The sequence below is a fragment of the Fundulus heteroclitus genome, chromosome 3 (genome assembly GCF_011125445.2).
Source record: "Fundulus heteroclitus isolate FHET01 chromosome 3, MU-UCD_Fhet_4.1, whole genome shotgun sequence".
Taxonomy (NCBI): domain Eukaryota; kingdom Metazoa; phylum Chordata; class Actinopteri; order Cyprinodontiformes; family Fundulidae; genus Fundulus; species Fundulus heteroclitus.
This window is the reverse complement of record NC_046363.1, coordinates 23,761,529-23,767,202: the sequence shown is the minus strand read 5'-3', so window position 1 is coordinate 23,767,202 and position 5,674 is coordinate 23,761,529. Positions and strand designations below refer to the sequence as shown.

General features: G+C 41.8%; 1 long non-coding RNA gene across 1 annotated transcript; it reads left to right on the top strand.

The window, feature by feature from the left end:
• The first annotated feature begins 1,159 nt into the window (after positions 1-1,159).
• Positions 1,160-2,893, top strand: LOC110366623. The gene is made up of 2 exons (XR_002426837.2): positions 1,160-1,572; positions 2,519-2,893. It is a non-coding gene; the product is annotated as an uncharacterized LOC110366623 (long non-coding RNA).
• The last annotated feature ends 2,781 nt before the right edge of the window (positions 2,894-5,674 follow it).

The window sequence follows — 5,674 nt, the reverse complement described above, 5'->3', positions numbered from 1 at the left end:
AAAATGATTAAAACTATCAAAGTGCTTTAGGAGAAAATGGGATTACCTTGAGTTGAATTTTAGAAACTGTGACGTTTAAATCTGATGCTGGCTCAGTTCTGACATTTCTGATGATTTAAATATAGCACTTTCTAAATTCTGACAACTATAATACCTTGTAAAACTTCTTTGGCTCTGGTTTTCTGGCGAGAGTGCCAAGTCATTAAACAGGGGGCCACGTTGTTTTTGCCCACGTTGTTTTTGCCTTGTTTTACTCTTTGAAACCATCATTATTATAGTCTGAGCAGAACCCGAGCATTTAAATTTTTTTTTTAACTAATAAGGGGTTGTTTCACAGAAGTGCATCACATCAGGTTCTAATGCATATTCAGATTCTACAAAGAAAAATATGATTATGCAAATGACAGTACTTATATAAAAGTCAGGAAAGTGCAAGTGGCACCACTGGGGGAATTTATGATTTATTTTAATTTATTTTTCATTTTTACATAGGTTCACAACAATTTTTGTTTTACTTTACACTTACGGGCATATTTTCATTTAATTATATTTGTTTAAACACATTAATGAACTTATGTTTATTTCCTTTAGAATAATTTCAGATTTATGACTTTATTTTCAGATAATTCATCCAAATCAAAACTTTGTTTTATTTTATTTTACATAGATTCACGACATTACTTTGATATAATATTTTAAAATAGATTTATGTCATTTTACTTTTTTTCCCCCCAGCGTAGATTTATGACTTGGGTTTTATTTTATTTGCTTGACTAGATTAGTTACACCTTTATTTTCATATTAAAAAGCAGCTTCATGACATTGCTTTTAATTCGTTTTAGTTGCTGGAATAGATGTATGTCTGACCAGCTTGATCTCATGTTTGAAAGATGCCATAAATTTGACGGCTGACACGAGGAGAGGCATTTGCCAAGTCAGCGTGCCCAGCAACCTCAAAATTAAGACGCTCCTCCGGAGTATGTAAACTGGAATTCTCAGCCGCCAATCACGAGGCGCGTATTCTTGGGTCAACGTCCTAATTCTAACCAATGACGAGCCCCAAGGGGCGGGGAGGTCCTTGACGCACTGAGCCTCCTGATTGACGCAAGCCTCGTGCTAATTTTAGCCGCTGCCTGTCCGACGGAGGCAGGGTGAGACTGTAGAGAACCCATTCATTGTACCGGGGCGGGCCCGACTATTTTAACGCCGCGATTGTGATCCTGCCAAGCCAAATATAGTCGTAGACAGGTATTTTTAGCCACAAAGCGTGTCCCCGTTTTCTCATCTGGCCAAAGCGCGGCGTTAGACTGCGGAGTCTGAAAATGAGCCGCGGCTCTTGAAAGTGTGAAGCTGCTTTTTTCGGCTGGATACTTTTTTTTACAGTCAGCTGATTGCAGCCGTGCCCCCAGAGAGGGAGTGGGGGAGAGAGGAGCTGACAGGGGAGAATCCCTCTAACCACACAGGTTTTCCTCTCGCTCCGGGGGAGAAAATAAAGAAAAAAAAAAAGGGTGGAACAGAGCCTAGATCCGAAGATAAATAGCCGGCCCGTCTTCAAACAGACACGTTCAACAGGTTTGTAAATGCGATGGCTTGCAGCTTCGCACAGCACCGCTGCTTCTTCCACGCTCGCAGGCGTTTAAAGTAGCCGCAGCCGCTGCTGGGGGGAGCTACACAGAAAATAGATCACTTTTAATAATAGAGCTACTAGAAATAATAACACTTGTACTGTTCTGGTACCTGCGCGTCCGCATAGAAACATACAGCGCAATCCACCTTGTTTAACATCAGCCTGGTCAACTTTCAAATAGTTTAACAGACTTTGCCAAATCAGTGCTTCTCAACATTTTTTTATTTTGCCTCTCATGTTTCGCAAAAAGCATTTTTAAAGTATTGGGTCACCTCTCTGATGTGTTAATGGCTTCGCCAAATAGTGGTTTTCTAAACTTCCCCTATTCCTTAGAATGGACCCTTTTAATCATTTCCCTAAAAAAAAAACAAAAAAAAAAAAACAGACCCACTGACTGTATGCAGTAGACCCAAAAGCACTCTGCCTGTGAGCCCTTAGTGTCAACTCACTGTTCAGTACAACAGCACCTTGCAAAAATACACATTCTTCTTGAAGTTTTTCACATTTTCCAAAACTGCAACCAGTAACTTTTGTTTTACCTGTACTTTTTCAGAGAAAAGTGCAGTGGAGCGCTTAGGTTTGAAAGAAGGGTAATAATGATGGGCTTTCCCACAGCACGATGCTGCCACTACCGCTTCTGTACGGTAGAGATGGATTGTGTAATAATGTGTGTGTCTTCTGTGTGGTTTAACTGCAAACCTCCCTAATGGGTTTAAATAACTGATAATAAAAAAAAAAAAATCCTGTACGTTTTCTATAGAGGACAGATTTGTTAAGTGTACCGCAGGTGTCAACACTGCCACCTGATATGTGGGTCTGCAGCTTTTTCAAAGGTACCATGAGCCTCTTGGCTGCTTCTCTATTCAACGCTCTGCTTTTGGGGCCTGTCAGGTTCGGTGAATGCATCTCTTGATTGATAGTCTGACTGAGCAGCGCTTCATGAGATGTCCTGGACATTATTGCTTTAAACCCTCTCCACAACCAGCTCCCTAACCTTCCTTGTGTTACTTGGTCCTCATAAGGCTGTATGTTCACTAAAGTTCCCTAAATGGTAAAAGGGAAGTTGGTTGCACCGGGTTTTATTCAATGTTATAGCAGTAAAGGAGACTGAATGTGTATGTACGCAACACTGTTTTAGTTGAAAATGTAGAAAAGCATGTATGATTATCTTTCCACTTCACTATTGTGCTCTACTTGTATCGGTCCGTCTTATCAAATCTCAATAAAATACACTGAAGTTTATGGTAAACTTTGGGTTTAATGGTTCAGCCACATTATGTACTTTTTACCAAGTTCAGAATGATTAATTGTAGACTTGTAACGGAGTATGTCTGCATCTCTGTTTTCATAGGTGTCTGTATATATTTTAATAGTTTATGTATTGGTCCAGCTGGTGAAGATGTGTAAAAATAACTTAAAATAAAGTCATCTTTTATTAACTTTAAACATGTATAATAGGGGAAAAAATTGACTCTGCTTAACAATCCCTAAAACAAATGTAAACGAAGCCAACTTTTAATCCTGGATGTGTAAATTTATTTTCATGTGCGGGTATGAATATGAATATGATGTGGCATAATGTACCCTTTTTTTCAAGCCACTCTTCAAACCTGAGAAGGTAGGATAAAATACTATTTTAATAATACATATGTCTTCCGATCTTTGCATGTCAGCAAATGACTGAATAAATAGCCACAGCCTATAACTGGCCGTATCTGAAACCGGAGCCATAATTTAAAAACGTTAGAAACAACTGGAACTTCGACAAACAAGCCTGGGCGAGAACGTAAGTTTATCTCGCAACCATGCACTGCGACAAAGAAGATAAAGGAGGTAAAACAACACTTGCAGTACTTTATATCAAGTCTTTTTCTTTTTTTATTTAGACACACCAGTGGTGCCTGTAACTGTGGATGGCGTCAAATCGTTTTAGAAATCTTAAATTATGCAGCAGGATAAAATGTGGTGCGATCCCAATGAAAACACACAAAGCTCTCAGCTGTTGTATAAAAGAAACAGAAAACCTGTTCAGGGCACAACCGACTGACGTGTGGTATCGTGCGCCCCCTTCGTAATGCCGCCCTGGGTAGCTGCTCATGTCGCCCGTGTCAAAAAACCGCCACAGATGGCGTGCTGTTTTGCAGGTATGCCACACGTGCACCTGAACACACACACACACGCCAATCCAGATCCCTCCACCCTGTTGGTGCCACGGCTGCCGTGAAACGTGCAGGAAATCCCGCATTCCTCCTCTCTGGCCAACTTGGTCACGGGGTGCAGGGGTAATGCGTTTAGAAACTCCAGTCCTTCATCCCCATTGTGCCGCAATTAGCTGCTGGGAGTGCAGATCACATGCCGCCAGACGTCAGGCATCCGGGGGGGGGGGGTCTCATTTGGTTGTGATTTATGTTAACCCCCCTCCCCAGATGCCCCCTCCCCCCAGCACCTTCTTCCTCCTCACCATCATTTACGTCTGCACTTGACTTCACCTCAGTTTAGTCTGCGGGAGCGTCTCCTACCCAACGGGCTAAATGTTGCTCCTGTTGTGGGTTCGTCTGTTTTTAAGCTCTGGTGTTTATTTTGGCGCTGAAGTCTTCAGCAGATTCTGGGTTGACCTAATTTCATCAGCATGATTTGTAGAGCAGAACGTATCCCATAGGCATAGATCACAAGTTCCTCTGCATGTCCCCCCCCACCCACCCCCCCATCCTCCCTGAATTTAAACTGATACTTTTTAGTCATCAAAGGAGGCGCTCTGATTTATTTACAAAAGGGGCCTTCATATGTTGCATTTCTGCTTCTGAATGGCAGTTCCTCCACCCCCCCCCCACACTTATCTGTCATGATCTAAAAGTTTGCAAACAGATAATTTATCTTGCAGATGCCTTTATGGGGCCTATCGTTCGTTTTCTCGTCATCTCTCCATGTTCGGTTTGTTTTTTTTTCTTCTTCCCGTGGCTTCTTCCTGCCTCTCTGGCTCGTCAGCTGCCCTGTTTGTGACTTCACCGGGGTGACGCGTAATCCAGATTAACCTGCTCTCTTATTCTGCCAGACATGGAAGTGATTACGGATTATGACCGCGTAGCTTTTATTAGAATCTGATGTGTGGGTAATCAGCTGCGTCCGCCGGCATCGCGTGTCAGGTGACTCACTCAACTCTCCCTTTTCGCCCAAACAGCCACTTTTATTTCGGCCTGCGCTGGAGGACAGAGGCGTCGGTTCGCAATGAATCCCTGAAAAGTCAGTGACCTCTAAAATGTAACTAATACAAGCTTATCCACAAGATTAGCAAGAGTTAAAGCCCAAGTTATGAACCCAAAGTTGAATTGTTTACGCCGGAGAAACCGGCTTCTGTGTTCTGGTTCTCTGTGTGGGTTTGCTGAACTAATATAATGCTTAAAAAAAAAAAAGAGGAAATATAAGCCTCGAAACCAATCTGTCAATGTGGAAAAGCTGATACGATATGCTCTGCTACAAATCAGTGTCCGTTTCATCTAAAAAATCTCACTTTTTTCCTGGAAATCTCGACACTTTTTTCTCACATCGCTTCGGTTTAGAGCCAGAACTAGAAAATCTTGATTTCATGGTGGAAAAGAAGCAGAAGAAAAAAAGAAATGTTCTGTTTTTTTTTGTCGCTTCCATTTGCAGCTTCGTACTCACTCAATGCATGTTGTGTAGTAGCCCTCCCATTCTGCTTTCTGAATCATCTTCTGTTTGCTTCTGTGTCAGATGGTCTAGGAATAAAACCCCAGCAGAGTGGCATTCTGCAGCTTCTTTGGAGAACTGTTTTAATATATGCTGGCTTGTCATTGTTTTCTGATTAATGACAGAGGAAGTTGGCTCTGTTGCTTCAAGCCTGCCCCAGGTGGGGCATGTTAAAGTTGTTGTTTATGGGCAGTAACACATTGCTACACTGCCTTGCAAAAATATCAGTAGTACCCCTTCAAGTTTTTCACATTTTGTCAAGTGACAACCACACACTTTGGTGGGTTTTATTTGGTTCATTTTATTGGTTTTATTGACTGACAGTAAACGGTTATGAAGTGA